Consider the following 13,065-nt stretch of genomic DNA (forward strand, 5'->3'; position numbering starts at 1 on the left):
GATTTGTTTAACTTAAGAAGGATCAGATCCTTATTTTCAATTTCCGCCTAAAATGACATACTCAAATCTAACTGCCTGTAGCTCAGGACCTGAAGCAAGGATATGCATATTCTTGATACTATTTGGAAGGAAACACTTTTAAGTTTGTGGAAATGTGAAATTAATGTAGGAGAACATAACACAATAGATCTGGTAAAAGATACAGTGAGGGAAAAAATTGGCTTGGCTACAAGTCCATCGCCAAGCAGCTTGGTGAGAAGGTGACAACAGTTGGTGCGATTATTCGCAAATGGAAGAAACACAAAAAACTGTCAATCTCCCTCAGCCTGGGGCTCCATGCAAGATCTCACCTCGTGGAGTTGCAATGATCATGAGAACAGTGAGGAATCAGCCCAGAACTACACGGGAGGATCTTGTCAATGATCTCAAGGCAGCTGGGACCATAGTCACCAAGAAAACAATTGGTAACACACTACGCCGTGAAGGACTGAAATCCTGCTGCGCCCGCAAGGTCCCCCTGCTCAAGAAAGCACATATACAGGCCCGTCTGAAGTTTGCCTATGAACATCTGAATGATTCAGAGGAGAACTGGGTGAAAGTGTTGTGGTCAGATGAGACCAAAATCGAGCTCTTTGGCATCAACTCAACTCGCCGTGTTTGGAGGAGGAGGAATGCTGCCTATGACCGCAAGAACACCATCCCCACCGTCAAACATGGAGGTGGAAACATTATGCTTTGGGGGTGTTTTTCTGCTAAGGACAACTTCACCGCATCAAAGGGACGATGGACTGGGCCATGTACCGTCAAATCTTGGGTGAGAACCTCCTTCCCTCAGCCAGGGCATTGAAAATGGGTCGTGGATGGGTATTCCAGCATGACAAGACTCAAAACACACGGCCAAGGCAACAAAGGAGTGGCTCAAGAAGAGGCACATTAAGGTCCTGGAGTGGCCTAGCCAGTCTCCAGACCTTAGTCCCATAGAAAATCTGTGGAGGGAGTTGATGGTTCGAGTTGCAAAACATCAGCCTCGAAACATTAATGACTTGGAGAAGATCTGCAAAGAGGAGTGGGACAAAATCCCTCCTGAGATGTGTGCAAACTTGGTGGCCAACTACAAGAAACATCTGACCTCTGTGATTGCCAACAAGGGTTTTGCCACCAAGTACTAAGTCATGTTTTGCAGAGGGGTCAAATACTTATTTCCCTCATTAAAATGCAAATCAATTTATAACATTTTTGACATGCGTTTTTCTGGATATTTTTGTTGTTATTCTGTCTCTCACTGTTCAAATAAACCTACCATTAAAATTATAGACTGATCATGTCTTTGTCAGTGGGCAAACGTACAAAATCAGCAGGGGATCAAATACTTTTTTCCCTCACTGTAAAACAAACAAAAAAACATACGTTTTATATTTCTATTTTTGTTGCATCATCTTTTAAATGAAAAATTAAAGGCCATACATTCAGGATGACAACACAACATCATATTTTGTTTCAAGACTCCCAGGTGTCCCTCACGAGTTAGCCCAAATGTACCCAAGTGGCCTCCAAGTGGCCGAATTGGTCAATTGATACATTTTCAAGTACATTACTATAGAGAACATACAAAAATGCTATGGTAATAAAACATTTTTATTTACACACTCCCAGGAATGTCATACATGATGGTTCATTAGCTTCCCTTCATAATGGTGCTGGAGGAGATGGCTGCCGTTTTATTGACACTTTACCAACCGTGCTATTTTGTTAGTTTTTTTGTATTGCTTGTAACTTATTTTGTACATAATGTTGCTGCTACTGTCTCTTATGACCGAAAAGAGCTTCCGGACATCAGAACAGCGGTTACTCAGCTTCAATGGATGAATAATTTTTCTTTAATGAGTCGGATGAGATGGATTTGCTCCAGACACCCGACAGGGCCCTCATCCCCGTCATTCACAGTAGAAAGAAAATAAGGTATCGCGGAAGGAGATCGGGGTGCCTGGTAAGGAGCCGGCGATGAGTGGCTAATCTGCCTTTGCCATCGATACTATTGGCCAATGTACAATCGCTTGATAATAAAACGGACGAACTAGAAGCACGTAAGTCTTACCAACGGGACATTAAAAACTGTAATATCTTATGTTTCACCGAGTCGTGGCTGAACGACGACATGAATAACATACAGCTGACGGGTTATACACTGTATCGGCAGGATAGAACAGCAGCCTATGGTAAGACAAGGGGTGGTGGTCTATATATATTTGTAAACAACAGCTGGTGCACGATATCTAAGGAAGTCTCGAGGTTTTGCTCGCCTGAGGTAGAGTATCTCATGATAAGCTGTAGACCACACTATCTACCAAGATAGTTTTCATCTATATTCTTCGTAGCTGTCTATTCACCACCACAAACCGATGCTGGCACTAAGACCACTCTCAATTAACTGTATACGGCCATAAGCAAAAAGGAAAACGCTCATCCAGAGGCGGCGCTCCTAGTGGCCGGGGACTTTAATGCAGGGAAACTTAAATCCGTTTTCCCTAACTTCTACCAGCATGTTAAATGTGCAACCAGAGGGGGAAAAAACTCTAGACCACCTTTACTCCACACACAGAGACGCGTACAAAGCTCTCCCTCGTCCTCCATTTGGCAAATCTGACCATAATTCTATCCTCCTGATTCCTTACAAGCAAAAACTAAAGCAGGAAGCACCAGTGACTTGGTCAATAGAAAAGTGGTCAGATGAAGCAGATGCTAAAGGACTGTTTTGCTAGCATAGACTGGAATATGTTCCGGGATTCGTCTGATGGCATTGAGGAGTACACCACATCAGTCACTGGCTTCATCAATAAGTGCATCGATGACGTCGTCCCCACAGTGACCGTACATACATACCCCAACCATAATCCATGGATTACAGGCAACATCCGCACTGAGCTAAAGGGTAGAGCTGCCGCTTTCAAGGAGCGGGACTCTAACCCGGAAGGCTTAGAGTTGAAGACACCTGCCAGTTGGTCAGCGCATGCTCAGAGAACACATCCTGGTAATATGTCTGGGCCTGCGGCCTTGTGAATGTTGACCTGTTTAAAGGTCTTATTCACATCGGCTACGGAGAGCGTGATCACACAGTCGTCCGGAACAGCTGATGCTCTCATGCGCCCAAGAACACTAAGTGAACACCGCCCGTCTCATTGGTGCATAATAAGGTCAGCCCTTGGTGGGCTAAAATAACTTTTGTGTAGCCTATACGTCATGCAGAATGCTGAAAAAAGTTTGGTTGCCTTCTTGATTATCTGAGGATCACAGATAAACAGAACTTGACCGGGTGAAACAAGGTGTAGCGTTTATATTATGTCAAAATGCTTTGATGCAAGTTGATCGAGTCGGAATTCAGTCGGAACGCTGTATACAACATGGATCTTGTTAGGACCCTCAGGATGACAAATCAGAGCAAGATTACTGAATGTAAGTACATTATTTACCTTCAGATATGAATATATCAAACCTGTCGCCGTGATAAAAGTGTTTTGTTGTTGTGCACCTGTCGACGTGATAAAATAGTTTTGTTGTTGTGCTCTTCAAACAATACTGTAAATTGGACACTGCATTTAGATTAACAATAATTTAAGCTTTCTGCCCATATAAGACATGTATATGTCTGTGAAAATGTGCTTTTGTTTACAACGTCATTGTAGTCACATTATCCGTACTGAGCAATAACTGTTCCGATTTTGGGACACCCATCCAGTAGAGGTTAACACTTTTTTGGTTACTACATGATTCCATATGTGCTATTTCATAGTTTTGATGTCTTCACTATTATTCTACAATGTAGAAAATAGTAAAAATAAAGAAAACCCCTTGAATAAGTAGGTGTCCAAACTTTTGACTGGTACTGTAATTTAAATGTATATTCTGTAATAGAATAAACGCTTCAAAACAGCGCCCCCTGTCAGTCATCTAGTGTATATATAAATCATTGGGTGGATCCCCAAATAAATGTGTAAAGTGATAAAAACGAATTAAGTTAGTTGTGCAAGACATTTTATTGTCTTTAAATGTGTGTATGGTTTTCTCCTCTGACAATACAACAACTGATTCAAAGGTTGTGTGGCAGATATCAAAACTCTTGTTCTTCCTCGCCAAAAGGAGACTATCGAGGAGGGGAGAACCGTCTTCCGTTTGCCTACTAACGAATTGACACAGTCATCGACCACTCAACCACTTATCGGTTTCTGGGTGAGGAGAGGACGGAGGAGAGAGGACAAAGGACAAAGGTCATGCAGTTTTTTATGAAGTTGCCTACAAGTCGCTGCAGTTGCTCTTCACCAACTGCACCATGCAGCCATCACCTGTGGTATAAAGTAGCCACCCTTTGCCTTGATGACAGCTTTGCACACTCTTGGCATTCTCTCAACGAGCTTCATGAGGAATGCTTTTCCAACAGTCTTGAAGGAGTTCCCACGTATGCTGAGCACTTGTTGGCTGCTTTTCCTTCACTCTGCGGTCCAACTCATCCCAAACCATCTCAATTGGGTTGAGGTCGGGTGATTGTGGAGGCCAGGTCATCTGATGCAGCACTCCAGCATTTTCCTTCTTGGTCAAATAGCCCTTACACAGCCTGGAGGTGTATTTTGGGTCATTGTCCTGTTGAAAAACCAATTATAGTCCCACTTAGCGCAAAGCTGATGGGATGGCGTATCACTGCAGAATGCTGCGGTAGCCATGCTGGTTAAGTGTGCCTTGAAATCTAAATAAATCACTGACAGTTTCACCAGCAAAGCACCCCCACAACATAACACTTCCTCCTCCATGCTTCACAGTGGGAACCACACATGCAGAGATCATCCGTTCACCTACTCTGCGTCTCACAAAGACACGGCGGTTGGAACCAAAAATCTAAAATTTGTACTCATCAGACCAAAGGACAGATTTCCACCGGTCTAATGTCCATTGCTCGTGTTTCTTGGCCCAAGCAAGTCTCTTGTTATTATTGGTGTCCTTTAGTAGTGGTTTCTTTGCAGCAATTCGACCATGAATGCCTGATTCATGCAGTCTCCTCAGAACATTTTTTTTTTTTTTTTTTTTTTTTTTTGCCATTTAGCAGACACTTTTATCCAAAGCGACTTACAGTCATGTGTGCATACATTTTTACGTATGGGTGGTCCCGGGGATCGAATCCACTACCCTGGCTTTACAAGCGCCATGCTCTACCAATTGAGCTACAGAGGACCACTGTTGATGTTGACATGTGTCTGTTACTTGAACTCTGTGAAGCATTTATTTGGGCTGCAATTTCTGAGGCTGGTAACTTAAATGAACTTATCCTCTACAGCAGAGGTAACTCTGGGTCTTGATTTCCTGTGGCAGTCCTCATGAGAGCCAGTTTCATCACAGCACTTAATGGTTTTTGCGACTGCACTTGAAGAAACGTTCAAAGTTCTTGACATTTTCCGGATTGACTGACCTTCATGTCTTAAAGTAATGATGGACTGTTGTTTCTTTTTGCTTATTTGAGCTGTTCTTGCCATAATATGGACTTATGGTCTTTTACCAAATAGGGCGTATTCTGTATACCACCCCTACCTTGTCACAACACAACTGATTGGCTCAAACGCATTAAGAAGGAAAGACATTCCATTCTTTACAATAATAATAGCAATAACAATAATAGCAATGCTTTACATTTAAAAAAGTACTTCTGGGCTCCCGGTATTTGTTTTGCTCCTGTTCTTGCTGAACAGTGGGACCTTTAGGCCTAGATTCAATCAGATCAAGCGTTAACCGGCGATAGTTGACACCCGCATAGCTGATGTTTTGGCGGTGTCGGAGGTGTAACTGCATTTGACCTGTCATCTCGGTGAGCAGCTGGTCTTGATTATTGTCACAAAGCCACAACTGTCATACTCACGTTAGAAGTTCAGAACGACAAAGTATAGGCTATATAGAAATAATGACGCTCAAATTTTTTATAATTCAACAAGATAATGAGGATTTCTTTCAGCCTATTCGAGGTGTAGATTACATCTCACATTCCAGTGTTCGAACTTGTAAACAAGGCTGCATGTTATTTATCTTAATGCGACTCCATGCAGCCAATGGCAATGTCCGCTTTAGGAGCTGCTTGTGGATTTGACAGCTCTGCAGTTCCAACTCCTACACAGCCTAAACAACCGCTATGCAGATGTCTGCTATGGCAGATCTTATTGTATGGAGCCCTTAATCTCATTCCGGAGGGCACCAGCTCACAACACCGCAATTTCACATTGCACCACACAAACGTTTTGGAATTGCTTAAGGGGTGAATCTATCATTTAAAGAAGCTCCAGTTCCCTATGAAACTTCTGTTTTTCTACTCTGTTTAAATTCAAAGAGAAAAAGAACAGGAAGAAAGAGGTGGTGAAATTGAAGTCGCAAGTCTGTCACAAGGATAAAGTGTAAGATACGGTGTGAGATACAATGTACACTATAACTGAAAATATATGTGACATGTTGCAGGGGGGAACTAAGAACCAAATGGTACAAAGATTACTTAAAGCATTCATTATAATACAAGCAGTTCAGTGGCAAGTACAATTTTGTATTTCATATTACAGTACTCCTGTTCTGGCCCCTGTAATTGGGTTTGAGTTCCTTTAGGCCGGCTATTCCCCAGGGGTACGCGTGATGCCGTCGGTGGTACACCAAATTAAAATGTGATTCACATTTTTAAACAGTCCATTTAGATTTTCCAACGGGGCTATTCATTTGGGTGATGTTTTTTTCCCGCTTGAGTAGCCTCGTTTCACTGCCAAAAATAAAATTAAACCATCTAGTGTTCCGTCGAAATAACAACACAATGTCAAATACAGGTAGCATTGTCAAATAATTAACATCTAATCACATTAACCGTTACTCTCACAGGAATTCCATTAACGGTCCGTATGTAGCCAAAGATAGCTGTTGCTCATTCCGTTTGCTCTAAAAATGGATAAATGGTTTTAAAAAGTACGGCCCGCGTCCATAGAGACACATACCAGCTCTACTGGTAGTACTGCTACTACCAGCAGTACTACACCTGCACCTGTCGACGACACAAGTTGTTCTGCTTCCACGAGCACATCCAACGCTAGCGTCAGTAATTCTATATTTGTTGCTAGCCCAGCTAGCATGGACACTGACAGTTGTGAATCTGATGCAGCCGAAGAGCTACTGCCCCCTTAGCCGGGAAAGCACCGAACAACAGACAGGGACGTCGGACCATCGAAGAGGCGTAAATATGATGAGAACTACATTGATTTGGGGTTCACTTATACAGTGGTGGAAAAAGTACTCAAAAGTCGTACTTGAGTAAAAGTAAAGATACCTTAATAGAAAATGACTCAAGTAAAAGTGAAAGGCACCCAGAAAAATACTACTTGAGTAAAAGTCTAAAAGTATTTGGTTTTAAATATACTTAAGTATCAAAAGTCAATGGAATTGCTAACATGTACTTAAGTATCAAAAATAAAAGTACAGATACCAAGATGTGTTGGTATCTGTACTGATGGCGCAAAAGCCATGACAGGGAGACATAGTGGAGTGGTAACACGCGTGCAACCAGTTGCTCCCGACGCCACTTGGGTACACTGCAGCATCCACCGAGAGGCTCTTGCTGCCAAGGGAAGGCCTGACAGCTTGAAATATGTTTTGGACACTACAGTGAAAATGGTTAACTTTGTTAAAGCAAGGCCCCTGAACTCTCGTGTATTTTCTGCATTATGCAATGATATGGGCAGCGACCATGTAACGCTTTTACAACATACAGAAGTGCGCTGGTTATCAAAGGGCAAAGTTTTGACACTTTTTTTTCCTCGCCTGAATGATCTGAATCTAGGATTACAGGGACTCTTCGCAACTATATTCAATGTGCGGGACAACATTTAGGCTATGATTAAGAAGTTGGAGCTCTTCTCTGTCTGCATTAACAAGGACAACACAGGTCTTTCCATCATTGTATGATTTTTTGTGTGCAAATGAACTCAAGCTAACGGACAATGTCAAATGTGATATATAGCGAAGCACCTGAGTGAGCTGGGTGCGCAATTATGCAGGTACTTTCCCGAAACGGACGACACAAACAACTGGATTCAAATCAAATCAAATCAAATTGTCACAGGATTCAAATCAAATCAAAACAGATTGTCACATTCGCCGAATACAACAGGTGTAGACCTTACAGTGAAATGCTTACTTACAAGCACTTAACCAACAATGCAGTTTTAAGAAAGAATACCAACAAAAAAAAATCACACAATGAAATACACTATAAAATATTACTAAATAAAAGTAACAAATAATTAAAGAGCGGCAGTAAAAATAACAATAGCGAGGCTATATACAGGGGGTACCGGTTTCGAGTCAATGTGCGGGGGCACAGGTTAGTCGAGGTAATTGAGGTAATATGTACATGTAGGTAGAGTTATTAAAGTGACTATGCATAGATGATAAACAGAGAGCAGCAGCAGTGACTTAGCGCTCCGGTACCGCTGGCCGTGCGGTAGCAGAGAGAACAGTCTATGACTAGGGTGGCTGGAGTCTTTGACAATGTTTAGGGCCTTCCTCTGACACCGTCTGGCATAGAGGTCCTTGATGGCAGGAAGCAAGACCCCAGTGATGTACTGGGCCGTACACACTACACTCTGTAGTGCCTTGCGGTCAGAGGTTGTGCAGTTGCCATACCAGGCAGTGATGCAACCACCAGGGGGCGGTCCGTCACGAAGAGCGTCTGCTAAATGACTAAAAATGAAATGAAAAATGAAAGTCCAGGAACCAGTTGCAGAGGGAGGTGTTTAGTCCCAGGGTCCTTAGCTTAGTGATGAGCTTTGAGGGCGCTATGGTGTTGAACGCTGAGCTGTAGTCAATTAATAGCATTCTCACATAGGTGTTCCTTTTGTCCGGGTGTGAAAGGGCATTGTGGAGCACAATAGAGATTGCATCATCTGTGGATCTGTTGGGGCGGTATGCAAAGTGGAATGGGTCTAGGGTTTCTGGGATAATGGTGTTGATGTGAGCCATGACCTGCCTTTCAAAGCACTTCATGGCTACAGATATGAGTGCTACGGGTCGGTAGTCATTTAGGCAGGTTACCTTAGTGTTCTTGGGCACAGGGACTATGGTGGTCTGCTTGAAACATGTTGGTATTACAGACTCAGACAGGGAGAGGTTGAACATGTCAGTGAAGACACCTTTCAGTTGGTCAGCGCATGCTCGGAGTACACGTCCTGGTAATCCGTCGGGCCCTGCGGCCTTGTGAATGTTGACCTGTTTAAAGGTCTTACTCACATCGGCCGATTCGTTATCCCTTTCATGCCTTGCCTCCAGTTCACTCACCAATATCTGAACAAGAGAGCCTAATCAAAATGGCAACAAGTGGTTCTGTGAAAATTGAATTTAATCAGAAGCCACTGTCAGATTTCTGGAAAGGGCTGCGCTCAGAGTATCCTGCCTTGGCAAATCGCGCTGTTAAGACACAGATGCCCTTTGCAACCACGTACCTATGTGAGAGTGGATTCTTGGCCCTCACTAGCATGAACACTAAATACAGGCACAGACTGTGTGTGGAAAATGATTTAAGACTGAGACTCTCTCCAATACAACCCAACATTGCAGAGTTATGTGCATCCTTTCAAGCACACCCTTCTCATTAACCTGTGGTGAGTTATTCACAATTTGTTATGAACAAATAAAGTTTTCTATGTAAGATGGCTAAAAAAAGAGAGCAAAATTATTGAGTATTATTATATTATTCTGTTTGCCCTGGTCCTATAAGAGCTCTTTGTCACTTCCCATGAGCCAGGTTGTGACAAAAACTCAAACTCATTCTTATGTTTAATAAATGTATCGTATAGTGTGTGTGTGGCAGGCTTACAATGATGGCAAAAAACAACATTTGAGAGTGCGCTGACCCTGGTACTAGAGGGGGTACGCAGCTGAAGGTTAAATGTTTGAAGGGGTACGGGACTATAAAAAGTTTGGGAACCACTGCGTTTAGGTTATTATGTAATTCCATTGTTAACCATTTGGGGGCCACTGTCCTGTGTTGATGTGTGTTGTTTGTTTCATGTGCTAAATCCTGTAGAAGAAGAATTGTTACATTCCAAAATGGTGAAAGTCACACTGTGGAGCTGCAGACGTTATCAAACTCCATCATTCTTGCCATCATTTTGTAGAAGCATTGTCTGTAAGTAAAATTGATCATAACACATTTGGCATTCCATTCATGATGATATCATTTACATTACATTTTAGTCATTTAGCAGACGCTCTTATCCAGAGCGACTTACAGTTAGTGAATAATTTTTTTTTTTTTTATACTAGCCCCCCGTGGGAAATGAACCCACAACCCTGGCGTTGCAAACGCCATGCTATTTTGTACGGATGATCATTTTAATGTGATTTATGAATCTTCTTGATTGCCACATGGATATCTGTTCAGTGCATTTGATCTTGTCATGTTGTTGGGAATTAGCTACATCCGATTTAATGCATAATGCTGCATATTTCTGTGTTTATGAACATGTATACAAATACATGCTGTGTTATTATTGAGAATGAAGCCTAGTATCCAGATAGCATACAATAAGTCATACTCATTGTTCTTTTCTTTCTATATTTCAGTTTTACTCATTTCAGTCATTATTATTGTACCTACGAAGCGGTGGCAATAAATCATCCTTCAACACTACAGTAGCTGTACCGGGTTTATCTATCTGCAAAGCTTAAGAAGGGGACTCGTTTGCCTACTGTAATATAAATATGTTAACAATACCGTAAAATGTACTGTATTATACTATTTTTTTTATAATGCTACCGTAATCGGAATGTGAAATTCATTGAAGGTACGGGTTTGTATTTTACTGTAATAACAAGGGATTGGTGCAAGCAGGTTGGCTGCTAGGTAACCTAATGTAGCTGACGAGAAGAAAAAAACTGTTGGGGGAGGTTCTCTTCTGCACTGTTCAACCAATCCAGTAAATGTGGAGGAGGAGTTACGATGGGAGTGTCGCCTTGTTATCGTTCAAAAGCGGAAGTCTCTTGAGTGTCACAATCTCTCTTTCCATTTCCCCTGAAAACCACATGCATCTGGTTGTAAACAACCCACTGAGGGTGGCTGCTAGGTAAATTGTTTACACATTACAGCATATTAATGCATATTTGGTGTTTTATATCACTTGCACTTCTAGAGGCCTTAACAAAGGCTTCCAAACTGGCAGCGACTACAAGGCAAAACAGACCAAAAGGACATGGCAAAATGCTCAACCATTTAAGGTTTAAGACTTGCTGCCACTAAAATCTGTTCCCTATACAATCTGTCTCCTAGAACATAGGAGTTAAATTGGTTCAGCAATTTCACTCATGGGTGCAATTACAAGGCACGGCTCAAAGTATGTTAATGAGCCAGAAACAACAATACCATGCACCCACAACTGGTCAAAAGGTTTTTGGCACTCCAAAAACACGGTACAGTACTGTATTCTGTGGGGTGGAATTACAGTACCATTCAAAATAAAGCAATTATTTCCCCGCCCACAACAATTTACACTATGCTGAGTATTTTACTGTTTATAATACCCAAAGTTACCGTATAAATTACAGTTTTCCATTACAGTGTAGGACTTTAATTCTTGAGCTGCTGATGTTCGCTATGGAGCCGCTGGCTCACATTCTTCCACTCCACCATAGAGATGTGTGTGATGGCTGTTTCCGAGCAGCCTTTGCCCCTTCCCATCTTTTTCAGATGGTCCTTGATGTACATGTGGAATCTCCTGGTGGCGAAGCAGTACACTACGGCGTCCAAGAGGCAGTTGAGCCCCATCAGCATCAGGGTGACCTGGTGGGCGTTGTTCAACCACTGCCTGGTCCTTTTGTTCCAGTCTATGCTGCCCCAGCCCTCCTTAATCTCCAGTACAGCCAGGGTCCAGGGGCTCTGGACCACGTGGTGGGGGAGGAAGCACACCACGAAAACCCCCACCACAGCGCACAGCATCTGCAGGGCCCGGCACTTCAACCCCCGTGGTTTGGAGGAACAGGAGGCCCGAGCCTGGGTAGGGGACTGGGCTAGTAACGCCCGTACTTTTGCACATTTAAAACAGAAAAATAGCTAAGAAGCCAAAAGAACGCTTTGGCTTGATTGTCACCAGGAAGTGATGTGGTGCCAGGAGATGTGTTACCAGGAGTGGTGCCTTGATAAGTTCCTTTCCTGAGGATGGCTCACCCCTCACAGTTCTGGGTGACTTTAACCTCCCTACGTCTACCTTTGACTAATTTCTCTCTGCCTCCTTCTTTCCACTCCTCTCCTCTTTTGACCTCACCCTCTCACCGTCCCCCCCTACTCACAAGGCAGGCAATACACTTGACCTCATCTTTACTAGATGCTGTTCTTCTACTAAACTCCCCTCTAAGTCTCGACCACTACTTTGTATCCTTTTCTCTCTCGCTGTCCTCCAACACTACTCACTCTGCCCCTACTCAGATGGTAATGTGCCGTCGCAACCTTCGCTCTCTCTCTCCCGCTACTCTCTCCTCTTCCATCCTATCATCTCTTCCCTCTGCTCAATCCTTCTCCCTCCAATCTCCTGATTCTGCCTCCTCAATCCTCCTCTCCTCCCTTTCTGCATCCTTTGAATCTCTATGTCCCCTATCCTCCCGGCCGGCTCGGTCCTCCCCTCCTGCTCCGTGGCTTGACGACTCATTGCGAACTCACAGAACAGGGCTCCGGGCAGCCGAGCGGAAATGGAGGAAAACTAGACTCCCTGCGGACCTGGAATCTTTTCACTCCCTCCTCTCTACATTTTCTTCCTCTGTTTCTGCTGCTAAAGCCACTTTCTACCACTCTAAATTCTAAGTATCTGCCTCTAACCCTAGGAAGCTCTTTGCCACCTTCTCCTCCCTGCTGAATCCCCCCCCCCCCCCCCCCCCTCCTCCCTCTCTGTGGATGACTTCGTCAACCATTTTGAAAAGAAGTATGACGACATCCAATCCTCGTTTGTTAAGTCAAATGACACCGCTGGTCCTGCTCACACTGCCCTACCCTATGCTTTGACTTCTTTCTCCCCTCTC

Source organism: Coregonus lavaretus, assembly GCF_964263955.1.
Source record: "Coregonus lavaretus genome assembly, chromosome: 27".
In the NCBI taxonomy this organism is placed as follows: Eukaryota; Metazoa; Chordata; class Actinopteri; order Salmoniformes; family Salmonidae; genus Coregonus; species Coregonus lavaretus.